The sequence below is a fragment of the Arachis hypogaea genome, chromosome 6 (genome assembly GCF_003086295.3).
Source record: "Arachis hypogaea cultivar Tifrunner chromosome 6, arahy.Tifrunner.gnm2.J5K5, whole genome shotgun sequence".
NCBI lineage: Eukaryota > Viridiplantae > Streptophyta > Magnoliopsida > Fabales > Fabaceae > Arachis > Arachis hypogaea.
Window position 1 is genome coordinate 59,624,588 of NC_092041.1, and position 11,942 is coordinate 59,636,529.

Genomic DNA, 11,942 nt, shown 5'->3' on the forward strand with positions numbered 1-11,942 from the left:
AGTTGGCCGCCAAGCTTGCCTTCCACAAATTGGCGTTGCAACGTCCCTTCTAGAGTGGCAACGCCCAAATTTGCTTCTCCAGGGGCTGCCTGGCGTTGCCATGAACAACGCCCACTATCTCCAAGTTGGCAACGCCAACTTTTGTTCTTCAAGGTTGCCTGGCGTTGCCATGAACAACGCCCACTATCTCCAAGTTGGCAACGCCAACTTCTTCTTTCCCAGCTTGCATCATTCTTGCTTCCATGCTTTCTTGTTTTCATCACCTATCATCAACAAGGGAAATAGCTTTTCAAAGTCTTACCAATCATGCAATAAATTTCATGAGATTCATTCATACTCATTCATATATGCATCCTTAAATCATTTGCATGAATTTGGCTAGAATCAACATGTTCCTTGGTGTTCTCATGCATGAAGATAAAACTCATAAAAGGACTTGTTTATTTAGAGAAAATGAGTGAGATTAAGCTAAAACCAACTAAACTAACTAGCTAATATCACAAATATGCAATTGCATCACAACACCAAACTTAAAGTGTTGCTTGTCCTCAAGCAAAAATAAAAACTTTGTCACAAGAATTTAAGATGTAAGACTTGAATGTTCTTCCAGAGAGTAATTTTTCATTGAGCATGTCATCCTCACTTGTGTGGTCATTAATTTATTGTAATTGAACACAAATATTCAACTTTTTTCAATAAAATGCTTGCTTCACTACTAAATTGGTTAACTTCACTAGACTTCTTTTATACCTTAGCACTGACCCTTGAACCATTCTTTCCTTGATGCTTCTCTTCTTTTTTTATATTCCCTTTTTTTTCATTTCAAATGAGCTTGAAATCTTGTCTTAAGGCGGCTCTTTAGCATAAGCTTTCAATCAACAATCCCAAACTGGTTGGTTCAAGTTGTTAAGTGTTGAGACACTCTTAAAGATTTACTAACTCAAGCCTCTCTCCTTAACACATTCAATCACAGGCATATAACATTGAAATTTTGTTTGGATAGTGGTGTCCAGCACCTCTTTGGGTTGCTAAATGTTCTGTTATAGAGCTACTCTTGATTGTGGGTTTTCAATCGATAATCCCGAGTTAGTTAACTCAAGTTATCGGGTGATGAAGCACCCCTCGGATTTACTGGGCCAAGTATGTCTCTTAACATCAATCACCACAGACACATATCCAAATTTTGTCATTGATGCCTAGCCTTTCATTCTTTGTACTCTATTTTCTTTATTGTCAAGGTTATTTGTGCTTTTACTGATAAAGTCCTTGTGATCCTTAACCGAACTAGTCTTGTATTAGAAGCATTCTTTTGAATTTCTTGAACATTGCTTCTTTCACAATAAAATATACTAGCACTTTTCTTATGGGACAACATGATCCTTTTTAAGCTAGATTTCTCTCTGTTCTGCTCAAACTACATCTTTTATTCCATTGACAAGTAAAAGTACTTAAGACAAGCAACCATTCCAAGTGGGCTAATCCATAAAAGATAATGTTCAAAGAAAAAAAAAATATGCACTAGAAGTATACAATTCAGACATACATTTCTTTATTTATAAAACATAAAAAAAAAAGAACTTCACCACTTTAGTCTTCATGTCCCTTTTCCCTTGCTTATTTCCTTTTCTTTGCCTTTGATTTTTTTTTTTTTCTTATTCTCCTTGTGTTTTGTTGTTGCATCCCCTTTGGATCTTCTTTCTTTTGCTTCTCCGTTCTCCTTGTTGTTTTGTCGTTGCATCCCCTCTCTTTGCCACACTCCTGAGCTTATCATTGTCTCATTTAGCCTTTGTTGATTAAATCTCACCCTTGCAAGTTCCTGCTCTTCAAATATCTTGCGAGCTCATTAAAGGTTTTAATTTGTGGGTTGAGTAATGGGGGTGTGGAGCAGAGGTAACTGAGCTTTCTTGGGTGCATATATCATAGTCAAGTCTGTCCTTGTGCCTGGCTTCCTGAACATTCTGCTTCATTGAATCTTTGTGAATGCATTATGTCTACATCCAACCTTGGAAGTCTCTTTGCTGAGCTTGCTCTTTCTTAGTTGAGCTTGTTCTTGTATTACTTTCTCCATGGCTTTTTCATGTTCCACAGTTGAATTGTTGATGGCTTCCTGCATCTTGGCATATTGTTCTTGTTGTAATTCCATCATGTGTGCTTGGTATTCATTTTGTTGGTTCATCCATTGAACTTGAACCCCTCTTTGTTGGTCCATCAATTGCCAAAGGTCCCTTTGTTGTTGAGCTTGTTCCTCTTGGCTTCTTTGAATTTGTGAATATTGTCCAGAAATCCCTTCCAAGGCGGTTTGGAGTTGGTTCATGTTCAAGGTATGAGGTTCTTCCATTTCTTGAGGCTCCTCCTCTTGTCTTGCTTCTTTCCTTTTCTTCCTTCTTGCTAAAGGTTGCCTTTCCAATTGGGTTGTGGTGATGAATTCTAACCTTTCTCGAGTAAGAAGTTTTCCAACAGAGACCAAATCAGTTTCTCCAAATTCTTCCAGAGGCACTCCAGCTTCTTCACATAGGCGCAGAATGGTACTAGGATATCCTAGCCAGCTGTCCTGTTTGACTTTTTGAGCTATGTCAATGATGTTCTTGGCTATAATGTCTCCAACATTGATTTCTCCTCCTTTCATTATACAATGGATCATTATTGCTCTATTCACCGTTACCTCAGAATTATTTGAAGTGGACATCAATGATCTCCTCACTATGTCATGCCATCCTTTTGCTTGAGGTATGAGATCACCTCTCCGAAGTTTGAGTGGTTGTCCATGTGAATCCAGCACCCAATCCGTGCCTACTCTGCATAAGTCACTTACCACATCCATGTATCTTGGGTCATTTTCAACCCTTTCTTCATAGCTAGCTCGTTTGAACTATTTTGCCTTGACCTTTAGCACCCTGTTGATGGTGTCCGGGCTAAAATCAACAGTCACACCTCTTACATAACTCATGTATGGTTCTTCATCATCATATTCTCTTATCACATTAGTGTAGAACTCATGGATGAGAAGCATGCTCACTTCTTGAGGTTGGTCACAGAGAAGCTCCCATCCCCTTTTTCTGATTATTTTTTGTATTTCAGGGTATTCATCTTTTCTTAGCTTGAATGGTAAATCTGGAACAACATCTTTGCTTGACATCCAGCTGAAGATACGCTCGTTGTGTTTGGATTTGAATCTTCTTTGATCAAATTCATCTTCTCTCCTATCCCTTGATGATGAGGCCATTGAGATTCACTTGCAAGGTTGAATCTCCCCAACACCAAACTTAGATGAATGCTTGTCCTCAAGCACAAGGAAAATGATTGTGAATGGGGGATATATGACACAACGTGACTTAGGCAAGCTAGAAAATGATGGTGAAGGGGGGGTGGAGTTTTTCGGTTATGTGAGGAGATGTGATGCTTCAAGAGTTTTGTTGGGTAAAGATGAGGTTCAAGGCTAGAATTTGTGAAACATGGAATAGGTTGGAGGTTGAGTATGAGTTCGGGTGCTTAAATGAGGTTATGGGGGTAGAAGAATGAGTGATGAAGAATGAGGTTTGATGAATATGGTTGAAGTATTTAAAGTGAAAGTTGGTGGGGAGGCATGGTTCTAGTGACATTTAAGGCTCGGTCATGGCATGGGGAGCATGCTTCCTTGTGCCCAATGCATGTTGAGTTGTTTTTCCCCATGCACAAAGTTCAAAACTCATGTGACTTCCCTTCCTTGTGTATCCGTGACCTCACTCACCAAGATTCCCCATCATTTCTTTCTTTCTTTCATTATATGCTTCCAAGATTCCCCATCACTTCTTTCTTTCTTTCCTGCAACAAAATTCCAAAAGTTTGAGATTCTTAAAGTGACATTAATAGCTAACAACTTATGATGATATTCCTATGCAAAATTGACTAAACTAAAATTAAAATTTATGAATCTATTTTTTCTAGCATTAGTAATGTAAGTAAAGACACCAAACTTAGTTTGTGACTAAGTGTTCTATGGAATTAATTCCAAAGATAGCCACATCAAACTTAGTATTTTGCCTACATTATATGCTATTTTACGTTTTTTTTTTTTTTTGAAGAAGAATAAATGACTATACTTCCATAGTCTAGCATTTTCGTGTATGTATGGACACCAAACTTAGTTTGTGGCTAAGTGTTGTAGAACACACTTTTGCCATTACTTCAAGATTGGCCACACCAAACTTAGTGCCTTGCATACACCATGTACTAGTCTACTTAATCATTATTGGTTACTAAAATATGAAAATAAAAGACTCCCTGTGCATGGGTTGCCTCCCATGAAGCGCTTTGTTTATTGTCCTTAGCTCGACACTGCAGTTTCTTTGCTCATGTTAAGAGTTGCACACTCTCTTCCTTGCTCCAAGGGCCACCAAAATAGTGCTTCACCCTATGTCCATTAGCTGTGAAGGTTTGCTTTGAGGCTTCATCAAGTAATTCAACATAGCCATGAGGTGATACTTTGGTGATGGTGTATGGACCAGTCCATCTAGATCTCAGCTTCCCAGGGAAGATCTTCAATCTTGAGTTGAATAACAACACCTTTTGGCCCGGTTCGAATGTTCTTTGAGAGATCCTCTTATCATGCCATCTCTTTGCTCTCTCCTTGTATATTTTGGCATTGTCATATGCCTCCAATCTGAACTCCTCAAGTTCATTGAGTTGTAACAACCTCTTCTCTCCTGCTGCATGAGCATCTAAATTCAGAAGTTTGGTGGCCCAAAAGGCCTTATGTTCAAGCTCCACAGGGAGGTGGCATGCCTTTTCATACACCAGCTGAAATGGAGATTTTCCTATGGGTGTCTTGAAGGCTGTCCTATATGCCCAAAGTGCATCATCCAGCTTCCTAACCCAATCCTTTCTTGTTGTTCCCACAGTTTTCTCCAAGATCCTTTTTAGCTCTCTGTTGGCAAGTTCAGCTTGCCCATTGGTTTGAGGGTGATATGGTGTGGCCACTTTGTGAGTAACACCATATTTGTGGAGTAAAGAATTGAGTTGTTTGTTGCAAAAGTGGCTTCCCCCATCACTTATAAGTCCTTTGGGCACTCCAAATCTAGTGAAGATGTTCTTTTTGAGGAATTGCAAGACCACGTTGGTATCACATGTGGTGGTGGCTATTGCTTCTACCCATTTGGAGACATACTCTACTGCTACCAAGATGTATTTGAATGTGTAGGATGGAGGAAAAGGTCCCATGAAATCTATTCCCCACAAATCAAAAAGTTCCACTTCCAAAATGAACTTCTGAGGCATCTCATTTTTCTTTGACAAACCCCCTGTTCTTTGACATTCATTGCAATGGCTCACAAACTCTCTAGCATCCTTGAAGATTGAAGGCCAATAGAAACCACTTTGAAAGACCTTTGCAGCCGTTCTTTTAGCTCCAAAATGACCACCATAACTAGAGTTGTGACAATGCCATAGTATGTTCTTCATCTCATCCTCTGACACACATCTTCTTATCATTCCATCTGGGCATCTTTTGAACAAGAATGGTTCATCCCAAAAGAAGAACCTAGCCTCATGCAACAGCTTCTTAACTTGTTGTCTTGTGTACTCTTGTGGAATGATTCGTCCTGCCTTGTAGTTGGCCATGTCTGCAAACCAAGGGACATGTTGAATGTGCAAGAGGTGTTCATCTGGAAATTCTTCATTTATTGATGGAAGGTTGTCTTGGCATGCATCTTGTGGTACCCTTGATAAGTGATCAGCAACTTGATTTTCACTGCCCTTTCTATCTTTGATCTCAATGTCAAACTCTTGTAGGAGTAGCACCCATCTGATTAGCCTTGGTTTGGCATCCTGTTTTGACATAAGATACTTAATAGCAGCATGGTCAGTATACACTAAGACTTTAGATCCAATCAAATATTGTCTAAACTTATCAAAAGCATATACCACGGCTAGTAACTCTTTCTCTGTTGTGGTGTAGTTTCTTTGAGTTTCATTCAATACCTTACTTGCATAGTAGATAACATGAAGCTTCTTTTCCTTCCTCTGCCCCAACACAACACCGATTGCGAGGTTGCTTGCATCACACATGAGTTCAAAAGGTAGTCCCCAAGTTGGGGGTGTGATGATTGGTGCTGTGGTGAGCTTAGCCTTTAGAGTTTCAAAAGCATGTTTGCATTCATCATCAAAGATAAAAGGATTGTCTACCACCAGCAAATTGCTTAGTGGCTTTGCTATTTTGGAAAAATCTTTGATGAATCTCCTATAGAATCCAGCATGCCCCAAGAAACTCCTAACGGCTTTCACACTAGTTGGCAAAGGAAGTTTTTCTATAATTTCTACTTTTGCCTTGTCAACCTCTATACCCTTTCTTGAAATTTTATGACCAAGAACAATGCCTTCGGGTACCATGAAATGGCACTTCTCCCAATTCAAAACTAAATTGGTTTCTTGGCACTTTTTCAAGACTAGGGTAAGATGATGCAAGAAAGTATTGAAAGAGTCACCAAAAACAGAGAAATCATCCATAAAGACTTCAATAAATTTTTCTACCATGTCTGAGAAGATTGATAGCATGCACCTTTGAAAGGTAGCTGGGGCATTACACAGTCCAAATGGCATTCTCCTATATGCAAATACTCCAAAGGGACAAGTAAAGGAAGTCTTCTCTTGATCCATGGGGTCAACCACGATCTGGTTATACCCAGAATATCCATCAAGAAAACAATAATAAGCATGGCCAGCCAATCTTTCAAGCATTTGGTCAATGAAAGGTAGAGGGAAGTGATCTTTTCGTGTGGCATCATTCAGCCTCCTATAGTCTATGCACATCCTCCACCCTGTCACTGTTCGTGTTGGAATAAGCTCATTCTTCTCATTAACAATGACAGTCATCCCCCTTTCTTAGGCACTACTTGCACTGGACTGACCCATGGGCTGTCAGATATAGGGTAGATGATCCCAGCCTTACACAACTTCAGGACTTCCTTTTGAACAACCTCTTTCATTGTGGGATTCAATCTTCTTTGAGGTTGTACCACTGGTTTGGAATTCTCCTCTAGAAGTATCTTGTGCATGCATACAGCAGGGCTTATGCCTTTCAAGTCATCAATGGTCCATCCCAACGCCTCTTTGTGAGCTTTCAACACCATAAGGAGCTTTTCTTCTTCCTCTGCATTCAATGTGGAATTGATGATCACTGGGAAGCTATCCTTCTCACCAAGAAATGCATATTTAAGATGAGGGGGTAGTGGTTTCAACTCTTGTTGTGGTGCCTCTTCTTTGGTAGCTTCACTTGGTTCCTCTGATGCTTCCAATTTGTTCTCTTCTTGTCCCTTGATGTTATGGACTTCCTCTTGTTTCATTTGATGGTTTGTGTCAAGCACTTCTTCAACCAAAGAATCTAATACATCAATCCTCATGCAATTTTCTTTCTCAACAGGGTGTTGCATTGCTTTGAAGACATTTATGATCATTTGCTCATCATGCACTCTGAAAATCATCTCTCCCTTTTCCACATCAATGATTGTTCTAGCTGTAGCCAAAAAGGGTCTACCAAGAATGACTGAATTGTTTCCCTCTTCATCCATGTCTAGGACCACGAAATTAGCTGGGAATATGAAGTTTCCCACCTTCACCAAGAGGTTCTCAACTACTCCATTTGGTATTTTGATGGATCTGTCAGCAAGTTGGAGTGACATCCTTGTGGGTTTAAGCTCTTCAATCATCATTTTCTTCATCATGGTAAGGGGCATTAGGTTAATACTTGCTCCCAGATCACAAAGTGACTTGTCAACAGCCATGCTCCCAATCGTGCAAGGTATGAGAAAGCTGCCAGGGTCTTTGAGTTTTGGAGGTAACCCTTTTTGAATGATGGCACTGCACTCTTGATTGAGAATCACCGTTTCTTTTTCTTGCCAACTTCTCTTCTTGGTGATCAATTCCTTAAGAAACTTTGCATATAATGGCATCTGTTCCAGAGCTTCTGCCAATGGAATGTTGATTTCAAGTTTCTTGAAGATTTCTAAGAACCTTGGAAATTGTTGGTCCTTTGCTCCTTTGTGTATCCTAGTTGGGTATGGAAGTTTGGGTACATAAGCTTTTACTCCTTCATTTTTGTTTTCTTGTTGTGGATTCACACTCCCCTTGCTATCACGATTGCTTCTTTGTCCAGGTGGGTTGCTTTGTGGCTTGACAACTTCTTTGCCTTTGCTAGATGTTGAAGCCTTTTCTTCATCTTGCCTTTCCACATGTACTTCCACTGTGTCTTGCTCTTTGGATTTTATTACTTCTTTATTCGAACTTTCACCAACTACCTTGCCACTCCTTAACTGCAGAGCCTTACATTCTTCTCTTGGGTTGGGTATTGTGTCACTTGGAAGGACATTGGTTGGTCGCTCGGCTTGTTTGGCTAACTGTCCCACTTGTCTCTCAATGTTCTTCATGATGACCTCATGTTCCTTGTGTCCCTTAGCTAAGGCTTGAGTGGTTTGAGCAAGTGCTTGCAAGGTTGCTTCAAGACTTGAGATTCTAGTTTCATGATGGTCAATTGGGGGTATGATGGGGGTTGATTGTTGTTGGAAGTTGTTGGGTGGATTAGTGTGGTAATTTTGTGAGTTGGATGATGGTGCAGAGAAGTTATTTTGGTGAGTTTGTGAGTTATGATGGGGTGGTTGATATGTGTTTTGTGTTTTTCTATATTGGTTAGTGTTGTTGGCATGGTGATTTTGGTTGTTTGGGTTACGGGTTTGATTGTGGTTGCTATTCTTTTGCCAATGGTTTTCACCCCACTTTAGATTGGGATGATTTTTCCAAGATGGGTTGTATGTATCACCATGAAATTCATCCTGAGAATTTGAAGTATTCTGCATGTACTGGACTTGTTCTTGTGGTTGTTCAACATTGGTCCCTTCACCTTGGTTCCATTCAAGCAATGGTTGATTTGTTGTGTTCACTGCTGCAAGTTGCAAACCATCCATTCTCTTTGTTATCATCTCCATTTGTTGTTGGATTTGTTGGTGCATTAACTTATTTTGTGCCAAAATAGCATCAACACCTTCAAGCTCCATTACACCTTTCTTTGGGGTCGGATTATGCTGCCTCTCTGATGAGTAATAATATTGATTGTTTGCCACAATCTCAATGAGGTCTTGGGCCTCCTCGGCAGTTTTCATCATGTTGAGTGATCCTCCTGATGAGTAATCTAGTCCCTTCCTTGCTTCGAAGCTTAAGCCTTCATAGAAGTTTTGGAGCTTAACCCAATCACTAAACATGTCAGGGGGACATCTTCTCATTAGTGCTTTATATCTTTCCCAGGCTTCATACAATGACTCCCCTTCCATTTGCCTAAAAGTCTGAACCTCTGTCTTCAACTTGATGATCTTTTGAGGTGGGTAGAACTTTGCTAGAAATTTGCTCATCACTTCATTCCAATCATTGAGGCTTTCCTTGGGGAATGATTCTAGCCATTGAGTGGCTTTATCCCTCAAAGAGAATGGAAATAGCAACAACTTGTAGACATCTGGATGCACTCCATTTGTCTTCACTGTATTGCATATCCTCAGAAAAACAGAGAGATGTTGATTTGGGTCTTCAAGAGGTCCCCCTCCATAAGAGCAATTGTTCTGTACCAAAGTGATGAGTTGAGATTTTAACTCAAAGTTATTGGCCTGAACATTTGGTGTAGCAATACTGCTCCCACAATGTCTTGGGTCAGGGATAGTATACGAGGATAACACCCTTCTAGCTTGTCCACCATTATTGTTGACCCCTCCAGGAGGATTTTGCATCTCATCCTCCATGACTTGATCTTCTCCCTCTGATTCCTCTGACCCTTCTTCACTAACTATGAACTTTCCTCTTTCTGCTCTCCTTATCCTTCGGAGGGTTCTCTCGTCCTCAATATTACGTCTACTAGCTCCTGACATACACAAACAAACCCAAAATCACAAGTGAGACACTCTAGAACTAGAGTGAAATTGGGGTTAGTGAAACAAAGTATCAAACAGTTAGTGGGCTTAACAAAAACACAAAGAAAATGCTTAATCTAAACCACCTTTCACTTAATCATTGTCAATCTTTCCAATCCCCGGCAACGGCGCCAAAAACTTGATACGTAAAAATAAGATTTCACGTACAACCGGCAAGTATACCGGGTCGTATCAAGTAATAAGACTCATAAAGAGTGAGGTCGATCCCACAGAGATTGGTAGATTAAGCAACTTTAGTTAAATGGTAGATTTAGTCAAGCAAACATAGTTTTGATTTCATGAACATTTTGATTTTTGAACATAATTGCAAGAGTGTAAATGACACAGAATGTAAAGAACTAGAAGATAGAAATAAAGTGAAAGTAAATAACGGAAACTTAAATTGCAAGAAACTTAAAGGACATCAAAAGTAAATTGCAATAAAATAAAGTGCTGAATTCTAAAGAGCAAGAGAGTAAGAAATAAAGAAACAGAATGTAAATGACAAGAATAATAAATTGCAAGAATGTAGAAGGGAATTGGGCAATGGGTTTTCAAACACTAAGAACAAGAGAAATGAGAATTAATGATAGAGAGGATCATTAGGGATCAGAGATGCTAGTTTTCATGAATTGATGTTAGTCAAATCCTCCTCAATCATGGGTATAGATCCATGGCAAGTGGGTGATTGAATCCCAATCTCTTGGTGATTCAATCTCTCTCAACATAACCAATTGCCACTCTCGTGATCTAATTGTTCATGAGAAGAGATGAAGCTCAAATCTAATCCAGCCACACAATTCCTATAATCTCAACCAAGGAAAGTTACATCTCACATACTAACCAAGGTATATTGATTAAAGAAATCATGAAAGGATGAACTCTAAACTGAATTATGTGGCTCATTCCTCAAATTCACCACATAATTCATATAGATTAACCCCTCTCTCGATGGTGGTTGAATCTTTGAAGATCAAGAGTTCCCTCTTTAGATCAACCACTAGAATTGAGGAGGAAAAGATGAGTTCACCAATTCATTCCAACAAGCAGAGCTCTTCCCCCTAATGAAAGTGGGGTTTAGTGAGTCATTGCTCTAATTTCAACAACAATTGCCATAAATCAAAATTAAACTAAATTGCAAGGAAAGATGAAGAAGAATAATGAAATGCTTAAAGCTTAAGAAATGAAGAAGAGAAATTCCAAGAAGAACCCAGAAATGCTCCCCGGGTATCCTCCCGGAAGTGCTAACAAGTAAAAGTGCTCAAAGTATGAAAAAGTTCTAAGTGTCAAAAAGTGTAAAAAGTCCCCTACAAGTACACCAATCTCTTCTATTTATACTACTCCCAAAACTTCTTCAGAGATCTTCAATTTGGGTTAGCAATGTGGGCTTTCTCATTGTTGCATTCTTGGTTCAATTGAAGAAGTTGTTGGCCTTTGTGATGAATAGGGGAAGCAGAGGAAGTTGGCAACCATTCTGGCCCATTGAGGGGCGTTATTGGCAATAACTCCAGGCTTAATGCACGTTGGCAACGTGCATGACATTTTCCTGGAAGTGAAGTATGAGACTTGGGCGTTGCTAGCCCAAGTTGTTGCTAACAACTTGCTTTTCCTCTTCTTGGCTCTACTTTCATGCTAAATGTAGCCCAGAATTTGAGTGTCAACCTTCTGCCTCAATATGGACTATTATACATCATTGGAAAGCTCTTGATGTCTATTTTTCAATGCCACTGGAATCACCTCATTTGGATTTTCCTAGCTCAAGTTATGCTTCCTCAAAGAAGGTAAGGTCAAGCTGCCAAGTTGTTGCCAAAAACGCACCTTCACTCCCAAGTTGGCAACGTGCCCGTGCCTAGCCTCCCAAGGCAGGGACTTGGGGCTGGCATTGTTGCAAAACACGCCCCCTTTCTAGCACGTTGGCAACGTGCTCGTGCCCCCCTCCAGGGCTCATCTCTAGCCTTCTTGAATTTCACTTCATGTTCTTGTTTTTAGGGCCTAAAGATGACTCTGGTTTGGCTTCAATTT